This window comes from Mandrillus leucophaeus, unplaced genomic scaffold, assembly GCF_000951045.1.
Source record: "Mandrillus leucophaeus isolate KB7577 unplaced genomic scaffold, Mleu.le_1.0 Scaffold188, whole genome shotgun sequence".
Classification (NCBI taxonomy): Eukaryota; Metazoa; Chordata; class Mammalia; order Primates; family Cercopithecidae; genus Mandrillus; species Mandrillus leucophaeus.
In genome coordinates, this window is record NW_012101898.1 from 904,497 (window position 1) to 930,167 (window position 25,671).

Sequence of the window (25,671 nt, forward strand, 5' to 3'; positions counted from 1 at the left end):
AGTTGAGAAGAGATTTTACTGCAGTTTGAAGCAAACATGGAGCCAATAGAAGGTATTGATTTTTCATTTTCTTATTTTTAAGATGACAGATACTACAGCATTTTAAATCTTTGTGGAAAAACCCAGTGGAGAAAGGAGCTAATGATACCAGACACTTTACAGAAAGAAAAGGGATCAAGGTTCCTAACTAATGAAGAATAAATTTATGAGCAAGGATTTGCTTACAGACAAAGAAAAGGGCACCTCTTTTGTTTTGAGATAAAATATTATTAAATGCTAAATAGAATATTAAACTTACATTGCCTAAACATGAATCCTAAAGTTTTGACATAATAAAAGGTATTACAGAGTAATCTAGGCAAAAAAAGTGTTTTATTGAAGGACTTGTACTAGGATAAAAAGGAGTATACGTTTCATAAAAAGAAAGAAAAGGAAAAACTTTCCATCTGCAGCTCTTCCAAAGGAGGTCTAAGGAACTGCTTGTCTTTAAGGAGGACATCCTCCAAAGCTGACCAGGATGCATTCTGGCAGAAACATCTATCAGATACCCTCTTCCTTCTCTTCCCAAAACATAGAACGGTTATTTTGATATCTTCAAAGAATTTAAATTCCTCAATTTTAATAATATATTCTTATCTTTTTGATAATACCTTATATTTTTGACGTTTATATTCTAAATGTTTTAGAAATTCCTATCTAAATATAAAATTCCATAGCACAGTATGGAAAATAGATGCAGATAAATCTTCTTAACATAGTAATATTCTCAAATACCTTTTTGTCAAGGCATACATAAAGAAGTGACAGAAAATTATTTTTACTTTATATCATTTATTCTATAAGTACAGAATATATAGTCTGTGTATATACCTATCTAGGAATAAAAACAAAATAAAATATACATATAACATTTTCACTTATATTCTATTCCTCTGACAACTAAAGCCAATGAAGTAGTTTAAAAATCTGAAAGAAAGGTTGTAAAGAGAGAGTAAAGAAATGCAATAATATAGTGAGTTCTCCATGTAGCTTCTACTGCATGTGAGCGTTCCTGCAGCGGTTCCATTTATTCCCTAAACATATTTGCTTCATCTTAAGAAAATCATGGGATATATGAGGCTCAAGAAGATCTTTCTGTCTCTGCTATGAGTATATATCATGTTACAAGAAGAAAACTTCCAGCTCCAACATAAAAGCAAAATTGAGAAAAAAACACTGAACTCTTACGAGGCTCTAATGTGGAAATATTCTTCAATTTTATCACTTCTATTGTGCCATATGGAACAGTTCTCCTCCCTACCAAACATCGTTTGGACACTCAAACATGAAAAACTACCATTTATCTAGGGAGTTCTTATCATCGTTTTTGAGGCATACACTAAATAACTTAATTTTCCCTGATTGACTTTATCATTATTAAATTGTATTTCTTAATATTATTCTGAGTTTCATTGACAGGAGTCTGATGAAGACCTAGGCCCTAGTCAATACCCTAAAACTTACAACTATAGGAACATCATGAAAATATCACTTTAGTTATCAGCATTTACCTATCAACAGTTGACTCCCCCGACTCCCCTGTGTTCAATATACGTGAAATAAAACAACATGCATAAAACTATATAATAAGAAAAGAACTCAAGTGAAAGGATGAGGTAGTATCAGAAGCTCAAGATTCCCAGGAGATACACATGGTTTAGCAAAGGCAACATAATAGAACATGAGAACAAGGCTAGTGGCTGTTATTTAAGAAGTAAGGACTAATGCCTGTAGTGGTGAAGGTGGCCAATCTGACTACTGGAGCAAGACAGACAATGCTTACCTGCCTTAAGAAAATGACATCATTAGAAGAGCTGTGACAATCAGCAAATCACTCAACCCCTAAGGTCCAGCTTCATTTGTAATGTGCCAGGAGTTGATTAAATGTTTTAGAAATTCCTATTTAAATATAAAATTCCATAGCACAGGACAGACAACCACATGGAGAGTGAACACTAGAGACAGAAATTCTGCCTTGCATGCTTCTTCCTAAATATCACTTGGATCTAGTATCCTTTATATGGCTGTGTGTGTGTATGTATATACATATTATACATGTATATAATATATAATATAATATGCATATAATATACACACACAACAGATATTTTTCTGCTTAATTTGGTTTAATTTGATATTCTTTTTCTTGTATCTTAAGGTAGAAGCTAAAGTCATAGATTTCATACCTTTTTTGCTATACAGTTTATTACTATATAATTTCCTATATATAATGCTTTAGATGTAGCTCACAAATTTTGATAGCTTGTGTATTCATTTTTCTTCAGTATAAATAATTTCTAATTTCTCTTTTGATTTATTTATCTTTTGGCCCCATGTGTTAATCACAAATTCTTTACTTAGTTTCCAAATGTTTGAGGATATTTTTCAGATATCTTCCTGTTAGTGCTTTACAATTTTATTTCATCCAGGTCATAAAACATACCTTGCATCACTGAAATCCTTACAAATTTATTGAGGTTTGTTATGTAACTTACAACATGGTCTGTATTGGTGGACGTTCTTTTTTCACTAGGACTGTGTATTGGTAATGTTTTGTGGAGTGTTCTGGAAATGTCAATTAGATCAAACTTGATAGTTGTTGATTTGATGAAGTATTTTCTCTCTTTAATGATCTTCTGTCTACCTGTTCCATCAATTTTTGGGGACAGGTATTAACATGTCTCTGATTATAATTATGAGTATTTCTATTTCTCATTCCTAAAGCTCTTTAATTAGGCATATAAATGTTTAGATTAGTGTGTCATCTTGTTGATTTCATGCCTGGGGGTAAGCAGGAAAAGTGAACAAAAATGTATTATCTCATTTGTCTTAGAATAAAGTTGAGTATATTGAAAAAGAAGTTTCTTTCTAGTTAAGACATAAATAAGTTTATGTCAGCAAATTGATGACTTAAAGCTTGAAATATGGAGAAGCAATTTAAGTTCCTGGGGGAAAGCACAGAGAGAAGATGGAGAAATCAGCACATGGGAGGAGGGTTTGGTGAGAGACAGGACTAGGAGGACACCCAGTGGTATGGATAATCAAAATGGTACCCTGCAGAGCTGAAATGATTAAGATGGGACTGGTCTTTTCTGTAGGGTATATGATATAAACTTTTCCTGTAAATGGCCCACAATATATTTATTCAGGTCTGCTGTTACATTTCTATTCTTTGTTCAAGTAGAATCTTTTGCCCAAATTAGAAAAGTTCTTGAATCTCAAGTCTTAGTTACCTTGGTGAGGCCTCGAGATGGCAAAAATGCAAGAACACTCAGTCAATTTTGACCATCAAAATGGGAGTTTCTGAGAGTTTAAAGGACTTTAGGAACTTTTGGACTTTCCCAAACTAGAATTTAGAGTTGGATGGATTCTATTTTTCCTAGCTGGAAGGCAAAATTAACCAAAAGAAAGAATTTTTATTATTAAATACACTGAAGTTACCTTTTGCAGAAGTGGATACAGTAGAAAGAAGTCCTAAATTCTATATATGTGTTTTATATATATATATACATATATATATGTATGTATATATATAATGTTTCTTATACTTACCGTAGGGAATAACAATGGTGAGACACAGTATTAGTACATTTGAATAATTTGTCATTTGTCTATGGTCAGATGTTATTCTGGTTCTAGTTTTTAGAACTAAAACATATAAACTTATACATTATTGACAGAGAGTTCATACATCTACTTATAATGAGTTACAGGGTCATTAAAGGGAAATTTACATTTATCTGAGGAAGGTTATAGAGTCTTTACTTATGCTATTTGAGTTGTGTTTACAACTTTCCATATGGCCAAACTTTAACAATCTTTCACACAGATAAAAATTTCATTCGCAGTCACTCAAATATACTTAAGCATAAAGAATATATACCCAGAAATGTCTGCAGATAATTGAAAGGAAAACCAGCAATTGTGAGGATATGGAGTATGATTTAAAACATGCTATCTACTTTAAGTTTTTTAGAGGAACAGATGGGCCCTTTTCTTAAAAAGGCAATAGCTTCCACTGAGCTGCAGGGCCTTTGAGCGGCTCAGTGCAGCACGTGCAGTGGCGCAATGAGGATATGGTAGTGAGTATGTTGCCAGCAGAAAAACCTCCTCCACCCCCAATGGAATATCCTGCGAATAAACGATAAAAAGTGAAGTAAGAGCTACTCATAAGTTATTTTAGAAGGATATTGAAAAGTTCTAAAATTCAAAACCCATGCCTCATTCAACCTGTGGAATTAGGCTTGGTTCTGAAGTACAAACTTTCCTATATTTGACATTTCCAATGAAGTTGAAAAAGAGGTCAGACAAACATCCATAATCATACCGTGAGGTGGATGAAAATAATGGATAAAGCACTGGCTTCATATCTTGCTGCAACACAACCCCCCTGTGTGGCGTTGGGCGTGTTATTTAAAATCTCTGGGCACTGATTCATCATCAGGAAGACATAAACGATAATGGAAACTACCTGATTGGGTTGTTGTGAGAGTAAATGACATGGGACATGTGTAAAACTACTCAGAACTATTCACTGCATGTAGTCATTGTTTAATAAATGTTTGCTCATATTGTGAGCAAATTTCCTTACCAAAGAATGTCCATTTAAGCACTTTTCTCCTACTGGCCATATTGCATGCTACGTCTTGGGGATGTATACCTTAAAGACTTCCATAAATAGGTTTATGAACCACTATATAATAAAAGTCACTTCATTGATATCTGAGCTCTCCAAAAGCATTTTAAAAAAAGTGAGCATCTAGAAAATGGCTCTATATTCTTAAGAAATACAAAGAAAAGGCACAGTCAAAACTTGATTTGTTGTTTGGGGGAGAAAATGATCTTTGCCTTAAGCCATCAACCTATATTATCCTGTTAGTTCAAAAGCCTCTTAGTTGAACAATATCTTTGTTACAAAGTATCTACAGAATGAAAATTCAAAGACATTCAGTTTAGGAATTATCACTAATTATAATAATATAAATGATTAACTTTATACTTTTTTTTATAAAGAAAAGAGGTTTATTTCACTCATAGTTCTGCAGGTTATACAAGAAGCATGGTGGGGGCATCTGTTTCTGGAGAGGACCTCGATACATTTGTTAAGAATTATAAAGTTAGCCAAGTGTGGTGGCTCACACCTGTAATCCCAGCACTTTGAGAGGCTGAGGCAGGTAGATCGCTTGAGGGCAGGAGTTTGAGACCAGCCTGGCCAGCATGGTGAAACTCCCTCTCTACTAAAAATACAAAAATTAGCTGGGTGTGGTGTCAGGCACCTGAAATCCTAGCTACTCGGGAGGCTGAGGCTGGAGAATCATTTGAACCTGAAAGGCGGAGGCTGCAGGGAGCTGAGATTGCACAACTGCACTCTAGCTTGGGTGACAGAGTGAGACTCCATCTCGCATAATAATAATAAATTCAAGCTTTAGAATTCTTAACACATTTATTGAGAATGGTCTAATTTGTAAGACTGCATTACTACTATAGGGATCATGTTAAGACATTTGGCCTTTAAATGCAATAAAATGCTGTCATCAGGCAATATGTGAGAACCAAAATATTCAATTGTGCAAATGCAGATTGTGTTTTTATGAGATTAAATATAGATAGGTAATAGACGATTGATAGATAGATAGATAGATAGATAGATAGATAGATAGATAGATAGATAGATAGATATTCTGTCAGTATCTATTGTCAGGAAAAGCTCAAAAGGAAAGACAGTGAAACAAACAGCAGTGGCTTCCTCTGAACTGAGAAAATTCAAAAAATCAGGCAGCAGTCACTTCTTTACCTGAAAATAAAAGCTGAGCCCAACCATATTTGACAACTAGGGCGAAAGGAACACAGAGGCTGGCAGTGCATTTTCTTACGTCAGTATTTGTCTTTTTGTAGATTTTGCTGTAAGTTTAAATACATCCCTTCACCTGGAAAGATGCACACACACAAATCTGACTGCACTGGTATGGAACAAGCTTTTCTCTGGCAAGACCTCATTTTCTCTTGTCAATGGGAAAACTAAATTGTGTGGGTGAACTCCCATTCTCATGTGGGGGTGAATTATCAGCCAGAGCTACAGTTCATTTAACTAGCCCAGTTTGGAGTGGATATTCATGCCCCAAAGTGCCCCAGCCTTCAGGAAGAGGTGGATTCCAAAAACCACCCTGGACTCCTGCCTCCTAAAAGGGTCTCTGTGATCTTGATGGAGCAAGTTCTGCTCCAGTGCTAAACCAAGGTTGACACCTGGTGGACAGTTTCATCCTCTGTGAGCCCAGGTGACTTCCACAAACTCCATCCTGGGTACTCGAAGTGGTTGTGTGCAGCCTGGTCTAGGCTTTGGACCTCCTGTGAGGCCAAGGGTAACTTGGGGCGCAAATCACATTCCTCTTCTCTCATTTGTTCACACAGGACTAGGTGAGTCTACAGGAGAGGGGAGTACCAGCCCCATGTCCAAAAACACTGCTCGCATCCACAGGGAATGTATTTTTAAAACTGGCCGGGCACGGTAGCTCATGCCTGTAATCCCAGCACTGTGGGAGACTGAGGTGGGTGGATCACAAGGTCAAGATATCAAGACCAGCCTGGCCAACAGGTCAGTAGAGATTTAGTAGAGGTTTATTAGAGGCAAGTTGAAACCCTGTCTCTACTAAAAATACAAAAATTAGCCAGGCATGGTGGTGTGCACCTGTAGGCCCCAGCTACTTGGGAGGCTGAGGCAGGAGAATCCCTTGAACCCAGGAGACGGAGGTTGCAGTGAGCGGAGATCTTGCCACCACACCCCAGCCTGGCAACAGAGTGAGACTCCATCTCAAAACAAAACAAAACATTCTTGCTTCTCTCAGCCAAGATAGCATTTTCCCAATTAATATGTGTGTGTGTATATATATATGAAAGGACTATAAAATAATAGGAGGGGGACTATTTAGATTATTTGAAATTTTTATTATCCTAAATGCCAATAAATAAATAAGTAAATAAATAGGTAAATCCACATCTCTCTCTTTGCAAACAGGTCTCTGTCCAAAAATCACCTCTCTAGTGAGGAATCTACTGTTCACCTATTTAAAAATGAGGTTCCAATGACTATTTTACAAAAGGACATTTTATTTTCTTCGACGTACTTTTCTCCAGTGGTTAATGTTTTAATTTAAAGTTTTCTATCTTCCCCACTGGAATGTTAGCCAGACAAAGGCAGTGACTATTCTCTGCTCCACTGCCACATTTCCAGAACCCTGTCCACAATGCCTGGCGCAAGGAACAAGCTCAAAAATAGTAGCTGAGTGAATCCCTGGAGAAATGAATGATGTAATTTGAGCCTAATGATAAATCTGATGCTTCCATTTTCCCATTAGAATACACTGCTTTCAGAATACAATGGTGATAAAGACAGGATCCCTGCTATTAAGCAATTAACTTTCTATGGTTATATTTAAGCTATGATTTTTAACAACTTTATTGAGTTCTAATTCACATGCCAAAACTCTACCTAATGAAAATATATCATCCAAAGATTTTTAGAAAATTTATATAATCATACCATCACCGCCACAATTAAGTTTTAGAGCAGGTCCTTCAACCCAAAAATATTTCTTGTGCCTATTTTGCAGTTAATCTCCACTTCTAATCTTCACTCCAGGCAACTGTGAATCTTGTTTCATCTCTATATCTGTTTCTGTGCTTTTCCTAGACGTTTCATGTAAATGAACTCATACAGTAAGTAGTTTGTGTGTGCCTTCTTTCATTGACCATAATTTTCTTGATGCTTCTTCAAGTCATTGCATTTTTCAGGAGTCTATTTGTTTTTATTAATGAGTAACATTTCAATATATGAGTATACCTATTATTGTTTATCCATTTGCCAGTGGATAAACATGTTTTGGCTATTATAAATAAGGCTGTTATGAACATTCATGCACAATTCTTTGTGTAGACATAATTTTTCATTTCTATTGGGTAGACATCTAGTATAGAATTATTGAGTCACCTGTTAAGTGTATGTTTCACGTCTTGAGAAGGTACAAAATTATTTCCAAAGTGCCATTTTATATCCCCACCAGCCAAATCTGGTTTTTCTACATTCTCACCAATTCTTGCTATTGTCCATCATTTTGATTATGGACACTCCAGTGTGTATATGTTAAATGGTATATTGTTATGTTTTTAATTTGCATTTAGCTAATGACTAATGACATTGAACATCTTTTTATGGATGTATTAGTTATTCTACTATCTTCTTTAATGAAACATCTTTGTAATCTTTTGTCTACTTTTAAATTTACTGTTGTTATTTTATTTATTGAGTTGTCACTATTCTTTATGGTTTACAAATATTTTCTCCCAATTTAATGAAGTCAAATTTATCAATGTTGTATTATGGTTTATGCTCGCGGTACATCTAAGAAACTCCTGCTTGCCTTGAGATAAAATCAACTTTCTCCTGTTTTCTTCTAGAAGCTTGATAGTTTTAATTAGCTAATTAGCTAATTTGTAGCAACCAGTTGCCTATTTACCTTTCATCTTTTCTCCCATGTAGCTTTATTTTATTTTTCTTCAGATTTTTGCAACCCAGGAATGAAGAAGCTCCCCCTCCTCATTTTGAATAGAGTGTAAAAATTTCCCTGATGCAATGGTGACCTGCATGTGTAACAGTCAGCCTACCCCAGGGGCCATGGAACAGAAGGGCCACTGGTCACAGGAAGCAAAGTGAAACACATGGTAGACTAAATGAATTTTAAACATGCAACAAGATGCAAGAATCAGGAGAAGCAAGGAGGAAGAAACTAGGACACAACTGGGGTCAGGAGCTCAGCTGGGACACAACAGAGCCCAGGCACTAGCTGTTAGAGAAGCCAGTTAAAGCAGTAAGCCCAAAAGGAAAGGGTGAAGCCTCTAGTCACTTACTGTGACGGTAAAGCAAGAGTCTAAAACCGAGACAGCACTGACTTCCTATGTTCCATGTCTCCTCATGTCCAGGATCAGGCAAGACACCACAGACGTGGGGTCATTTTACTTTTGAGGAAGGACTGAACAAAAGGCTCTAGCAGTTTTATGGTCCCTAACGTCTGAGGTCAGGAAGAAGGTGAGAGGGAAGGGCGCAGGGTGGGAAAGTTCTGAATATTGAGTCAGAAAGAGAGAAGAGCCCTCAAGGATTCCCCTCATTTCACCAGGAAGGAGGCCTCAGCAAAGGCCCCTGAAGACCACGCCTGCAGAGGGCCTCAGGTAAAGAGACCTAGGAATGAAGCACTGAAGCTCGGAAATAAGCTTATAAAAGAGCGTGACTGGCTGGAGGGGCCTGAGCCCTTGACTGTAGCTCCCATCAGAGGATGCATGCTTGGCTGTGGTGCACCAGCTCTGGCGTGGAGAAAGCAGTTTCCCCTTGCCAGGTGGAGCCTTTGTCATTGCCTACAGTGAGGCCTTAGGAATCACAATAGGGTTTTAACCAAGAGCTGGACTCATCTCACGGAAGGGCCACATATCTTGACTCCTGTGTTATGCAGTGTTCCCAGGATGTATCTTCCTCCTTCCCCACATCTACCTTAGCTGCTGATGTTCTTGTGGATCAAGGTGACTCAGCAGAAGGAAGGTACCTTTAACCAACCCTCCATTTTTCTATCACAGAGATACCGGGGCAGAAAATCCCAGGCTCACCAATAACCGACTGAGAAACCATAACTTTTCTCTGAGCTTGTCAGGCACTGGACAAAGGGAGCCAGATGAATACAACTAGGGGGTGGCCAATTCAAGGATGGTATAGCTTTCAACCTGGAGACCACAAGATCAGTGCCTTATGCAGAGATACAATTTACTTGATCCATCTATTCTTTTCCACAGAAATTCAGCACAGATCTAACATATAAGCAAATTGCTTCTATGTTTTAGCAGAATGGAATATTCAATTATTTCAAGATTTCAGGAGAAAAGCCACTGTTGGCCTCAAATATGAATAACACTCACAAGGTTTGGTTAAATTACTTTACCAATATTAAAGGAGTATATCAACAGAAACTTGGATTCTTATTAAAATTGCAAAATAAAAATAAAGCCAAAAGTAGTTTTGAGTAGACATCTGCCTACATAAGTAATTCAAATAGATGGGAATTTTTATTAAAAATGGAATGAAGAGGAAAATTTTTAAATGCTCATCATGCACCCTGGCTAACTAGAAATTTTGCTTCATTAAGGAAAAATCAAGAACAGACATAGTGGCTCTCTCCTGTAATCCCAGAGCTTTGGGAGGCTGAGACAGGAGGATTTCTTGAGGCCAGCACTTCAAGAGCAGCATGGGCAACAGAGAGAGACTTGTCTCTATCAAAAAGATAATAAAAACCAGGTTAGCATAGTATGCACATGTCTATAACTAACTAGGAGACTGAGGTGAGAGAATTGCCTGAGCCCAGTAGGTCAAGGCTGCAGTAAGCTGCGATCACACCACTACATTCCAGCCTGGCAACAGAGTAAGAATCTGTCTCTACAAATCAAACAAATGAACAAACAAACAAACAAAACAAACAACAATGAAAACAGTGGCAAAAAAATGACATAGAGCTTTTTAAAAATCAGGTACGGTAAAAACAAACAAACAAACAGATGTAGAATTTAAAAAAAAGGAATCACTCAAAGAAATGCCCAGAGGTAGTAGAAATATGTGGCAGTATATTTTGAGAGCCTGTATTCATTTTAGGATTTTCAAAGTAAATTTTAAGCAATAACAAATATATGGCAATACATGAATATATTATTTATTTGAGCCCATATATACATTACTCTTCCTTTCTCTGGAGAATTAAGAAAAAGTTCACATTTAACAAAGGCCACTTTAACAATTGGGACATCTATCTTCACACTTCAATTTGTTATATCTAGAATAGATATAACAAATTAATTTTCCCAAAGTAATACAATCATTGGCATGATAATTAGAGTGAAACAAATTGCAGTGGTCATTTAGGAAAATGATGAATCAGTTAGAACCAATCAGAGGCAGAAAACTTAACAATAAGACTATGACGAATAGATGAGGGATGGTAAAATCTGACCATAAGATGTACCCAGAGAAGAACTAGGCTTCCATACCCAAAACAATGAGCATTTCTTTATGGAATTGGGGCATGCACATAAGATGAAGGGAAATAGATCTGTAAATGTTAATATTGTATTCCAATCATTTTATAGTCAAATTAGTTTCTTCCTACGAAAAAGTCTCTATTCCCTGGAAAAACAAATTACATTGTAAAAAACACAATATTTTATTATACTTTAATTTTCTTTTAGGAAATTACTTTTCCTTTTATTGGCAAGGTGACGTTCCTTGCATTCATATTTTTCTTCTCTAGTATCTTTAAAGTTTTAAAATTAATTAACCCCCCCAACGTAAAACGTTGTTGATCTTTAACTACTAAATCACTTTTAATTTTATCCAACAGGAACTATATTCAGATTATTTTTTAAAAACTTATAACACAAATTCGAAATATATTTTGAATCTGTAAGAGTTGGGTTATGAATGTTATTGCCAAAAGGGCAAATATTGTAAAAGTAATAATTAATTGGAATTGCCAATGACTTTTCTGATATTGATTCATGTGTTTTGGTTAAAAGCATGGGAAAAATCAGACGTTTTTTGCTCTAAAAATTCTAAGTAAAAATTTAGAACTCTTGAAAGTACTTTGGTCTAGAAAAATTAAGGCTTAAAATATTGGCATATTCTGCTTTCCTGTAGTTTTGCTTTAACTCACACGCATATGTTAGTAGTAGTTGAGATTTTGCTATCAATCCAAAAGCACAGAGACTTTCAGTCTTGCTCCTTCAACTAACAAGAGGACCAATCTGGTAGAGATACAATTGGAACTGAGACTGGAAAGATTAATAAATTAATATGTTAAGAATTGAATGTGAATGACAAGTTGATGGGTGCAGCAAACCAACATGGCACATGTATACCTATGTATCAAACCTGCACATTGTGCACATGTTCCCTAGAACTTAAAGTACAATTTAAAAAAAAAAAGAGAGAGAGAGAGAAAAGAATTGAATTAAAGCAAAAGCCATTATTCATGAACTTCTGCAAGGACTCTGAACTTTCTCCCAGGAATTACAACCCTGTGAGTTCAAACTTTGACAATTTCATTGGTAACCTTGTAAGAGCTGATGGTTTACATAACAGCTCAATCAAATGCCAAAACTCCATATTATATTTACATTTAGGTACATATAATTAATCATACTGTTGATATAATAGTCATACTGTTGATATAATAGTCATACTGTTGATATAATAGTCATACTGTTGATCATAGCTAGGCCTTAACATCAGAGATCTGTAATTAGTTCAGAAGAATTTGTAAGCGCTCATTTATTTTTATATTTATCTTTTAGTATGTGTAGATGTATTACCTTATGTAGAAATTTAGTCATGTGGAGATGTAGAAGTACATTATTAAAAGTATAAATGCTCCCTTGTTTTTGTTTGTTTATTATCATTATTTTTAACTCTCCAAAAAGGTCCACATATAGAACTTTTCTGCAAACCTAAATCTTCTCTTTCCTTGCACTGGTAGTGGCAATATCTAAGTATACTTTTCTTTTCATAACAAAAAATTATGACCCTATTTAAGATGCTTGCCTAAATTCATTATTGATTTTTGTCAGGGCAATGATGCTCTAGTAAACAAACATGGACCTTTTAATTGGTTTTTCTTCAAGTTGTTTGAATTGATGCATGAACGTCTTTGAATTACCTTAATAACAATTTAATAGTATGACATCCTTGATATTTTTCCTGATTATCCTACTAAAAGATGACATATGCCAATAGAATGAACTGGCCTGCTTTAGGAACAAATATACCTGTATTCTTTTGAGATGAGAATCAGCATTCACCATCAATAGTAACTTCTTCTGGGACTAAGGGATATTCAGTTGATTCAAATTAATTTATTTTACTTGTAACCACTTTAAACTATATAATTACTTATTGATAAAATTATCTGTAGAAGTAACAGATTACAAATGATTAATTTTGGGAAATGTGTTACAATTTATAATTTTTTCTTAATAACTATTGCAATAACAGTTGATTACAACAGCTGTGTATCCAATACAAAAATGTTCCCCCGCTCACAGGATTGCTACAAATAAAACTATGTAAATGCAGTGAATGTCAGTCAGCTCATTCTTGGTAATTGAACAAAAAAGGGTGGTCAAAATCAGCTTTTTAAAAATAGGAATGTAGACTCAATTTCACTTCATTTTTGTTAGTGAGTTTCTTTTCTCCTCTACCTAACATATCAAGAACAGGAAATTATTTTCACATTTAGTTTAATCAAATAATTAATTATATCTAAATATGGATGCCTTTTAGATAAGTCCCCTAGAGATATTAAAAATGTCATAGTACATCACTGTTTCTCACAGCTTATTCTATTAGAGCTTCTATAACGAATGATTAAAACATCATTCAATAGGAGTAATTTTAAACTATTGAATCATGGCTCACAAATGGGATATTGGCTGAAGACTCTTGGCAAGGTTAAAGCAAGTCAGATTCATTGTGGCCTCACTCAAGCTTAGCTGGTGTCACATTATAAATTTAAACTTTTCTTATCAGATATTCTTCTACAACACATTGAAAGCAACTCTGAGAAGATGAGAAATATGTGAACATCATACATAAGATAAAAATGGGCTGAGGCAGCAAGGTAAAGTTCTGATAAGCTATCAGCCTTTCAGTTTCACTACTTTTCTACAAAAAAGAGTGAATAGTTAATTCAAACTCTGTTTTCAAACAAAGTTACCAGAATATAAAGTTTCGGTTCACTCTGGATGATACGTAAAAATCTTTACTTGGCGTTTTATTTCTTTACTTTCCTCTTTTCAATTCTAATAAGATAAATTAAAGGCTTAAGTGTCTATAATAAAAATAAAAAAAACAAAACCACATGATCTCCTGGGCCACCTGAAACTACAGGACCCAAAGCACTATGCTGAAAATATCCATAAGGATTTCTTTTAGCTTCTGATTTTATTGTAGGATTTGTAAGTTCCTTGGTCCTAGAAGAGGTGCCCAGGCAGGAGACAGAAGTGTTAGCCTTTGCTCTTGTTCAGCTGCTTTACTGAGTGGATGCTCTGAGAGTGGGAAAGAGAAGTGTAGGATGCTGATAGGGAGCTCTTCAATTCCTGAATCTTCTCCTCTTCATGGAAACTTGGAGAGGATCTAGAGCTGTCAACCCACAAAGAAGAAACCCAGTAAGGGAACACTTACTGTAATATTAAGTCAATCTCCTAAGCCGCAGGGCCATCCACAAGAAACTGAACTGCACCATGTGGATAAGGTAGGAGCCTTGCATGGAGAGAGGCCCAAGGTGGAATGAGCTGCTTCCTCCACACCTTTTGTAGACTGAGCACTGAGCTAGGGATCTTGCTGGCCACGCTGACGATGATGAAGGGCCCATCTCAGGAAAGGGACACAATCATCACATAGCCAGCATGAGGGTGGGAGAACAGTATTTGCCCTTCCAAAAAAAAAAAAAAAAAACCCTTTTAGGACTATATTCCAGCAAAGCTGCTTTGTCTCTATAGACTCAGGAAGGCCCCTTGAATTTGGGCATAATCGTGGAAAGGAAATAAATATCGAATGCCTTACAAAGCAAGGAGGAAACTGGAATTCTAAATGCCACCCTTTTAGAAGTTGGAGAAAAAATTCCTATCAGTGTAACTTAAAAAACATGAACTCACTGAACAAAACCAAATTATGTGTTCCAGGGAGCAATTATCTACGAGAAAGTAGGAGCGCCAATTTCTAATCAAACTTGGAATGAGGCTAAATGTGTAAAATCTCTTCTACACTTTTGACTTTGCCAGAAAAATTTTGCTTAGACTGCCCTATTAATTTGGAGTTCCACCCCAAGATAGAGTCATCTGGGATAAATAAATAAACTACGTATGCAGAATAATGGTTAGAAACACTTCTCACTGGCGATTCTGTTTCACGGCTGGGAGAGGAATCTTCTAATAAAAAATGGAGTTAATGGGATACTCGGCTCACCTTGATGATATTAATTCTCTCAAATGAGCTGAGAGGAAGGCAGTTAACCAGCCATATTATCCCAATTTTACCTTGTCATTAATCCTCAATTGCCTGTCCCAGCTCCGGCATTCTTTACCCCATCCTGTTGCTTTATCTTCCCCAAATTTTTTGGACTGATACTGCCACGCATGGCGCTGAGTTCTCAGCTTGTGTATAAATGCAACATGAAACAGAGCTGAAATGCATTAAAAATGAGCAGCATATTCTATTATGGATTAATTTGTTATAGTTATCATATCATTTTTGGTCATTCCCTTTCCACTGTTTGTTCTCTGACCTCATCGGGGTTGATGTGAAGCCTCTATTTCAACAACTCCAGGTTCTAACCTCCACTCCCATAACTGCCTATCCTTGAAAACTGTGGATAGCGTTTATGTGATCCTAGGCTACTTTTTCCTACAGATGCAAGGTCTGGACCAGTCACCAGCTGTGTGTACTTGGACAAGATAGTAAACTAAACTTTCTTTCCCGAGGGGATGACATTTAAGAGGTCCTGTTTCATAAGCTGCTGAGACGATGAAATGAGTCAGGGTATGCAGACAGCTTGCACCCATATCCTCTTAGTTGACAGTCTTTAATATTCCCCCCGCCCCCACCTCACTGAATTTTGTTTCCACTTTCCTGGACATAGTCGACTTCTTCATCCTTCAAGTTCATGTTTCATCTCTTTCTCTAAGCCTTTCTTTGAAAGTCCAGTACCAGGAAATGGCTTCTCATTTCCTTGAACTTCTCTGGGGTCGGTGGCTCCTTGCTTGATACCGGATACTATTCTTCCCACGGCTGCTATTTCATTAAGTGGTAGATCTAAGTTATTTACCTGCTGGGATGGCTGTGGGCAAAGCCAAGCCCTATAGTCCTGCTTTCTATCTGATGGAATAGGTGCTGGGCTTGCAATGGCTTTCCTTGCTTCTCTACTTGGTTGCTTCATGAATTCTAAACACCATAGATGAGAACATGTTTAACCTTTCCTCGGTAAAAATCTATCTGAGGCAGACATCAGATATCCTTTTAGTCTCATAGGTGAACGTTGCTTAGAAGACAAAATGGGATGTGATCTAGTAAATACCTCATGGTTAGGCAATAATATCACGTTAAATTTTCAGAAAGATTAGCAAAATAAACCTTTGTATAACCACTTCTGTGACTGGCAGAATAGAATTGCATTCTTATTGATATGGAAGTTGTGACGAATTATATTGGATAATAGGTGGCCTGTGTATTTTGTCACTTTTTTTAAAATTAATTTATTTTGTATTATACCTTAAGTTCTAGGGTACATGTGCACAACGTGCAGGTTACATATGTACACATGTATCATGTTGGTGTGCTGCACCCATTAACTCGTCATTTACATTAGGGATATCTCCTAATGCTATCCCTCTCCCATCCCCCGCCCCACAACAGGCCCCGGTGTGTGGTGTTCTCCTTCCCGTGTCCAAGTGTTCTCATTGTTCAATGAGCGAGAACATGCGGTGTTTGGTTTTCTGTTCTTGTGATAGTTTGCTGAGAATGATGGTTTCCAGCTGCATCCATGTCCCTACAAAGGACATGAACTCATCCTTTTTTATGGCTGCATAATATTCCATGGTGTATATGTGCCACATTTTCTTAATCCAGTCTATCATTGATGGACATTTGAGTTGGTTCCAAGTCTTTGCTATTGTGAATAGTGCTGCAATAAACATACGTGTGCATGTCTTATATACCCAGTAATGGGATGGCTGGGTCAAATGGTATTTCTAGTTTCAGATCCTTGAGAAATCACCACACTATCTTCCACAATGGTTGAACTAGTTTACAGTCTCACCAACAGTGTAAAAGTGTTCCTATTTTTCCACATCCACTCCAGCACCTGTTGTTTCCTGACTTTTTAATGATTGCCATTCTAACTGGTGTGAGATGGTATCTCATTGTGGTTTTGATTTGCATTTCTCTGATGGCGAGTGATCATGAGCGTTTTTTTCATGTGTCTGTTCACTGCATAAATGTCTTCTTTTGAGAAGTGTCTGTTCATATCCTTTGCCCACTTTTTGATGGGGTTGTTTTTTTCTTGTAAATTTGTTTGAGTTCTTTGTAGTTTCCGGATATTAGCCCTTTGTCAGATGAGTAGATTGCAAAAATTTTCTCCCATTTTGTAGGTTGCCTGTTCACTCTGATGGTAGTTTCTTTTGCTGTGCAGAAGCTCTTTAGTTTAATAAGATCCCATTTGTCAATTTTGGCTTCTGTTGCCGTTGCTTTTGGCATTTTAGACATGAAGTCCTGCCCATGCCTATGTCCTGAATGGTATTGCCTAGGTTTTCTTCTAGGGTTTTTATGGTTTTAGGTCTAACATTTAAGTCTCTAATCCATCTTGAATTAATTTTCATATAAGGTACCAGCTCCTCCTTGTACCTCTGGTAGAATTCGGCTGTGAATCCGTCTGGCCCTGGACTTTTTTTGATTGGTAGGCTATTAATTATTGCCTCAATTTCAGAGCCTGTTATTGGTCTATTCAGGGATTCAACTTCTTCCTGGTTTAGTCTTGGGAGAATGTATGTGTCCAGGAATTTATCCATTTCTTCTAGGTTTTCTAGTTTATTTGCGTAGAGGTGTTTATAGTATTCTCTGGTGGTAGTTTGTATTTCTGTGGGGTCGGTGGTGATATCCCCTTTATCATTTCTTATTGCATCTATTTGATTCTTCTCTCTTTTCTCCTTTATTATTAGTGTTCCTAGTGGTCTATCAATTTTGTTGATCTTTTCAAAAAACCAGCTCCTGGATTCACTGATTTTTTTAATGATTTTTTGTGTCTCTGTCTCCTTCAGTTCTGCTCTGATCTTAGTTACTTCTTGCCTTCTGCTAGCTTTTGAACGTGTTTGCTCTTGCTTCTCTAGTTCTTTTAATTGTGGTGTTAGGGTGTCAATTTTAGATCTTTCCTGCTTTCTCTTGTGGGCATTTAGTGCTATAAATATCCCTCTACACACTGCTTTAAATGTGTCCCAGAGATTCTGGTATGTTGTATCTTTGTTCTCATTGGTTTCAAAGAACATCTTTATTTCTGCCTTCATTTCGTTATGTACCCAGTAGTCATTCAGGAGCAGGTTGTTCAGTTTCCATATAGTTGAGCAGTTTTGAGTGAGTTTCTTAATCCTGAGTTCTAGTTTGATTGCACTGTGGTCTGAGAGACAGTTTGTTACAATTTCTGTTCTTTTACATTTGTTGAGGAGTGCTTTACTTCCAACTATGTGGTCAATTTTGGAATAAGTGTGTTTGTCCCTTCTTATAACATTTTTTTTCTTCTATTTAGAATCCCATCTTATTGTCATGTTTTATTGCCACAAATTCGGTGGAAGCCAGCGTTTAGAAATGAACTCAAAAATATAAAAATGTTTCCAAGTTTCAAAAATATTTTCTGTTCTTCACAAAGCAAGTATATGCCAAGAATGCAGTCAGACAGTTGCTAAATTAGATCATAAAGAAATTAGCTATATGCAAAATTCTCAGATAGATGGTTTATCCAGTTATGAACAGTTTCTAGAGGTGAAATAATTATGATTGTCCAAAGTTCTTTGGTAATTTTTCTGCCACTCTGCAAAGGGCTTTACATAAACATTGTTCAACATTCAGAACACCGTAAGAGTTAGCAACACAGCCATTCCCTTTGAGGAAAGGCAGTGCTCAGGCTAAAGTGGTGGGCTGGTGTGGTTGATGTCAGTTGCATTTGTCGGTGGAGTGGTGGAAGGATCTGGGGAATATTTGGCTGTCTTCCTGACACATGTCCGGTCTGTAAAATCACATTATTTAAATCATTGTTTTCTTTCTTTATATAATTATGAACTTGAATATTATATGTGATGACATATTTAAGATCTTACACTAATATTGCTTTTGAAAAATAGAAAAATATGATATGTAGTGTATGGATTATATAAAATAAAATTGATCATTGCAGAAGACAAAAAGTATACACTACTCTCGTTAACCTCCCTATATAATACATTTAATTTCTGCATATTTCTCTCCATTTTGTTCAGGTGTTCATATACCCTATGTCACTGTGGTAAAGTAAAAAGACAATTTTACCCTCTCTTTCAATATGTATTTACCCATAAGATTTATTGAATCCTTTCCATTTACTTAGATAGAGGTTCTCATTTTGAGAAAGTAATTTTTCCTAGAATTTTCCCATTTCTTTTGCATTCTTTGCTAGTCAGAAAAAGCACAATAATTGGCCATTTTCACAGAGGCCAGTGCTCTGCCATGTTAAACAAAATACCTGAATATATTTGGATTTGTGTTCTTTCTGAAAGTTGTCAAGTAGAATGTATTGTATGAAACTCTTTCAATTCCCCTTCTTCCGCCTGAAGTTTTAAACTCTTGAGACACCAGGAGTAGGGATGAGCCAAAAAGAGGAAAGGAAGACCCACATATAAGACAAAAGCCATCCTGATGCATGGAACCATGCTGCCAGGTTCTCCTGTAAGAATATTTCTGGCCAGAATCAAGTGATTTTGTTCCATAATATTTCTCTCAGATTAATATTCAGTCATTATCAATCCAGGAGGTTGGAATGATCCAGTATGAATATAGTAGTTATTACTGTAGAATTAAGGATGACACACTGTTGTTAGTGAAGATGTCCACATTATGAAGGTAAACTGCTTGTGAGGATCAGTTTAATAACTGATAACATTAATAACTATTAAATTTGGTACTTAAAGTGAATTATGTCATTTTTCTGAATTACACTATTACTACCTGAAAGAGAGAATCTGTAATTGGCTTCCTGTAACACTGGAAGCCCTGAGGCTTGACCTTTCATTTGTCCTTATCTGTGTAGTTTTCATGCACGGACTAGAAGCTCTTTTAGCTGATGTGGCAGTCTGGCTTCATGTGGAGTCCAGGGATTTCCACTGAAGTGTTGTCCTTTCACTGACATGTGAGGTTAAACAGTTGATTTTTCTTATGCCGTCATTTCTGTAACTCCATAGTTTATTGGCATTTATTATTATTAAGAAGCATCTATTCTTTTTCATATTTTGTAGGACAACTTACATATTTTAAACTACTTTTCCTGATATTAAGGACCCACAACATTCTTTTAAAGTGCATGACTTCATGTCCTTTGCAGGGATATGGATGGAGCTGGAAACCATCATTCTCAGGAAACTAACACAAGAACAGAAAACCAAACACTGCATGTTCTCTCTCATAAGTGGGTGTTGAACATAAGAATACCCATGTATTCTCATACACAGGGAGGGGAACATCACACATCAGGGCCTGTTGGTGGGTGAGGAGCTAGGGGAGGGATAGCATTAGGAGAAATACCTAATGTAGAGGATGGGTTGATGGGTGCAACAAACCACCATGGCACGTTTATACCTATGTAACAAATCTGCATGTTCTGCACATGTATCCCAGAACTTAAAGGATATTTAAAAAGTGCATAACAAACATAGGCAATTTTCACTTTATGTGTTACTTGCTGAAACACAGGCTAATAGATAGTACAATCTAAAAAAGAAGAAATGCTAAGAAAAAAGCAAAAATTAGCAACTTGAACACGCTGGGCAACTTCCTGAGGCAAAGTAGCTCTGACGTCTCAGTCATGAGGGATGTTGGCAAAGGTCAGAAGACAGTAGAGGGTACACTTCCACCAGGCCATGTACTTGGCAAGGGCTCTGTAACCCAGACTAAAGTCCCACACAAGTATTCATGCCCATCACATGCTGGACAGTGGGGAGATGTCTCCAGCTGTCCTTCCATAGTTTGTAGAGATTTACTCTAGAATAAACTTGCTCCAGCTGTCCTTTCATAGTTTGTAGAGATTTACTCTAGAATAAACTTGGCTCCACCAGGAAGTAGAATTCCTCATTTGCAAAAATTCTTTATGTATAAACATTGTTTCCTGCTGAGAAATCTCAAAACTGTTCACTCTGACAACCTTACTCAAGGTACCTGCTGCCTTATTTTGGTCTTAGCTGTATCAACCAGGTCTTCTCACATTTGTTGTCCTGTTGGATCCGGACATTGCAAAGCTGATACTTGAAACTGCATGTTCTTTCTTCTGAATTCTAATGGGTGGAATGAGCAAATGAAAGCAGTACTCATCCTTTTTCTGGCTAGATTCTAAATATGTATCCAGTTGTTTATTTTTAGCTGTGTTTATGTTCATTTCTTGCTCAATTTTTTTTTTAAAAATGTGGAGTCCATCTGTGTTTTTCTTTAAGGTTTTTGACTTCTGATTAGAAATACGTTCCCTCATATTCATTCCTATAAATATTCTTACGTTTTGTTCTGGATGCAGTTAAATTACTTGCAAGGTATTTTTTATCATTTTGATACTTGCTTTTCGTATACGAAGGCAGGACAACAGTCGTATTTATCCCAGGGCTAATTATTCCACATATTGAGGCAAGATCTTCCTGGATACTCTATCTAATGACTTTGTGAGTTGTGAAGTTTTCTACTATAGGTATTAGGAATGCACACTGTTCCCTCCCTTGTGTGAGGGCCAAGTGCATTTTCCTCTAATAATCTCATGTGATTCTTTCCTGGGCCTTGGATACTTTCTTCACATGTGTGTGCTAGTCAATTTCTGCTCAATATTGGAGGGTGATATTTTCTCCAAGTTTCTCTCTCTCTCCCTTTATCTGACTCTTTCCTCTTCAACACTCTTTCCTATGAACTCTAGTTGCTTTGGTCTCCCCAGATTCCCAGATCCATCTCCTGAACACAGCTAGTTAAGCTCCCCTTGGTTTCCAATCCTTGCATCATAGTCTGAAAATTCTTCCCAGATAGGAAGTTGGGGCAACCTCACTTTTCACCTCATTTGTTTTCTGTCTCTAATGGATCATATTCTTGGTTTCTCAATGTCTGTTTTGTATACTTTGTTTTTCCATATTTTGTCTAGATTTTTTGTCTGTTGCAAACAGGAAAGAGGATAAAGATACTGCTTTTTACTCTATCTTGGCCGGAAGAGGAATTCAAATTATCCTTTCCATTATGTGTTTAACATTAATTGCTATAGTTCAAGTTCAACTTCCTTCAATTTTGAAAATGTTTTACCCATTCAACACAATTTTTCATAAGTTTTTAAAGAATCTGTACAAAAATCATTTGTATACGTTTATTCGCTAATTTATAGGAAAATTGCTTCTGTAAAGTAGACCACTTTACAGAAGCAGGGATAAGATTTGGGATTTTTGATTCATCTCTTGGGTATTTCCCTCAGTAGCACTTTAAAATTTTACCTCTGTATTCTGTGTCTTGCAAAGCTTATTCCCAAATATTTTATCCACTTTTGTTGATCTTAAAAATGGAATATGTTATTTATTTATTGTTATTTGTATTTAGATAAGTTATTGATTCTCACATATTAATTTTGCATCCAGGTGGTGAGGTACCTTCTATTATTTATTTGAAATTATTCCAACTGAATATTTTAATCTACCTATACAGCCTTGTCTCTCATACGTATTCCCTCCCTCCCAAAATCAAAATTTGTTTGTATTTTTTTCAATATGCATGTAGTATAAGAAGTTTGGTGCCTGTGGCAGCCATTATTTTTATAAGTTAAATGAGTTTTGGATCTTTCTCTTACCTTCGGCACGTGAATTAGAAAGCTGGGATTTGAGAAAATTTTGTTGAGAACTCTTTTCTATTCTACTTTTCTATTTCATGAGAGAGTCACAGAACTTTATAATTTCTTTTAAATTAATTTAGATTGTTCAAGAGAGAGATTTTACATAAGTATTAAGATTTAGCATAGTGATTTATCTTATAAATATTCAAAAATAGAAGTGTAACATAAGTATGGTAAGTGGATTGTGTGTTAAGAATTTAAGTTACATATAGATGAATTAAATATCTGGGTTTAGAATAAGTCATTTGCATTAGTAGAGCAAGTTTAAATATATGGCTTGGAGAAATATTCAAATTCAAATATATATTACCTAAGGCTTAAAACTGAAAGAGAACACAGCCAAAAGAAAACAAATGTGGTGAGTGTTATGAGGGTGAATATTTTCATTTGCTTTGATTAAATGTTTTATTAAACATATTTTAATATTGTGGTATCTATTAACTAGGTTAATGCTAATGGTGGTAATCAATAGCTAAAATTTCAGGATCTTAAAATATAAATTTATTGACCATGTGCAGTGGCTCACATCTGTAATCCCAGCACTTTAGGAGGCTGAGGAAGGTGAATCACTTGAAGTTAGAAGTTTGAGACCAGTATGGGCAAAATGCTGAAACCCTATCTCCACTAAAATTATAAAAATTAGCTAGGCGTGGTGACTCAGGCCTGCAATATCAGCTACGCAAGAGGCTGAGGCAGGAGAATCACTTGTTATTGGGAGGCGGAGGTTGTAGTGAGCCCAGATTGGCCACTGCACTCCAGCCTGGGCAACAGAGCCAGACTGTGTCTCAAAAAAAGTAAATAAATAAAAAATAAAAATAAATTTATTCATGCTTTGCAAGGACAGATCTGGATAAGAGAGGCTACTCTAAGCATTTTGGGAATAAAAAATAAACTGAGGAGAGTGTCTTATATGATTTCTGAAGATGAAAGCAGCCGCCTGCTCTCAGAGACGCTGTCACTGGCATCTCAGTTGGTGATGCACAAAATGGGATGTTTCTCAGGCTCACAGGAAGCTTCAGAAGTTTTCAGGAATCTCTGAGAGGCTCGTTTCCGCTGTCCCAGTCAGTGGCAGTGAGGTGGGGACTTCCAAGGAGCTCACTGGGAAGCCACAGTAAACCCACATCTGGTCTGCCCTCAGCTGGATCTGAAGATAATGGTGTGTCTTCCTCTACCATCTTCCAAATTGTGTGCATATTCTCTTTGGCAAATTCTAACCCGGAACCAGACAGGGAAAGGGATTCTTCATTTCAGCAACACAGAGGAGCTTGTAAAGGGATGGTGGTGGAAGTGATTTGACAAAAGCCAAACATGCATGCTCACCAATCCTGTGATGTGATGGGTCCTGGTGGTATGGTGCTTTATTGCCCACGGATGCAGAGGTCTGGGATTGTCCAGCCTGTAATTTCAACATTGCCACGGGCCTGCACATGGCCAGTAGTGGTTGGAAGCCTGAAGAAGGCACATTCACTTCTTAACTGTCTTGGACTCAAAGTGGACAATATCACTTCCACTGAGAGAAAGCAGTTGCAGGACCCGCCCAGCTCCATGAGGGGCTGCCTCCTGGGGACTGTTAGTATTTCAAATGATGAAAGGAGGAAGAGTGATATAAATGAAAAGTTTACTTAAATAATTTAACAAAAAGCAATCAAATAGACCTTTACAATGGAAAAAAATGCTAATTCCAGTATAGAACATGAAATAACAGATTGTCAACCTTAAATTATACTGTTGGCACTTTGAAATTTCTTATTCATTAAATGATTGCTTTCACTACCTTTAAAACATGCTAGCATTTTTTTTTCTATGACACAAATACTAGTGCTAAAATCATCCCTAATTGTATTGCATATAAGTATTGAAATACTGTTTTCCCTGTTCTCTGCTGACAGTCACACTAGTTCCTGTCCTAAAGGGAATAATTACATTGCTGAGCACTTGCAGAAAATCAACCTTAATTAAAAATTGATGAAGGATCTAACATTTGCAGGTAAAATACATTTTTTAAACAAACACAGCAATCACACATGGTATGCTTATTTGGAGTTTTATGAATACCTGTATTTGATATGGTTTAACTTCCCCACCCAAATTTCATCTTGAATTGTAGCTTCCATAATCCCCACGTGTCATGTGAGGGACCTAGAAGGAGGTAATTGAATCACGCGGGGCAGAATTTTACCATGCTGTTCTCATGATAGTGAATAAGTCTCAGGAAATCTGATGGCTTTATAAAGGACAGTTGCTTTGCACAGGCTTTCTTGCCTGCCGCCATGTTAAGATGTGCCTTTGCTCTTCCTTTGCCTTTCGCCATAATTGTGAGGCGTCCCCAACCATGTGGGACTGGGTCCATTAAACCTCTTTTTCTTCATGAATTTATCAGTCTTGGGTATGTCTTTATTAGCAGCCTGAGAACAGACCAATACAACATCCTAAAACCTTATTTTAGCTAGAATATAGTCTTGTTTTGCACTCATTATTGTGAAAAAAAACAAAACAAAACAAAACAAAAAACAGAAGTTACCTGAACTTCCACTCAGAACTTTTAGTAAGCAATGAGAAAGTAAACAATATTTTTCTGTAACATCTTCTGTTAACTTCAGTGTGAAACGAGATTTGAGAGAATTAGTTAGACTAGGAACACATTATACTTTTTCTTCACTTACACAAGTTTCATTGAACAGCCTCTGAATGAATGAGCTAAATAAATGATTGACTTATGTAATGTGTTTATTTCTCTGTCTCTACACCAGGCTCTCAAAATCAGATATTTTTTATTGCTTGCCTAACAATATCTGCCACATTAACTTTTGTGAAGGAATAAAAGTGGAAATTACTGTCAAATGTGCCTGATCACCTCTTTTCTTTTCTACTGAAATGGTAATATTCCTCTGTGCAAAAATGATCTTACCTATGCATTCAC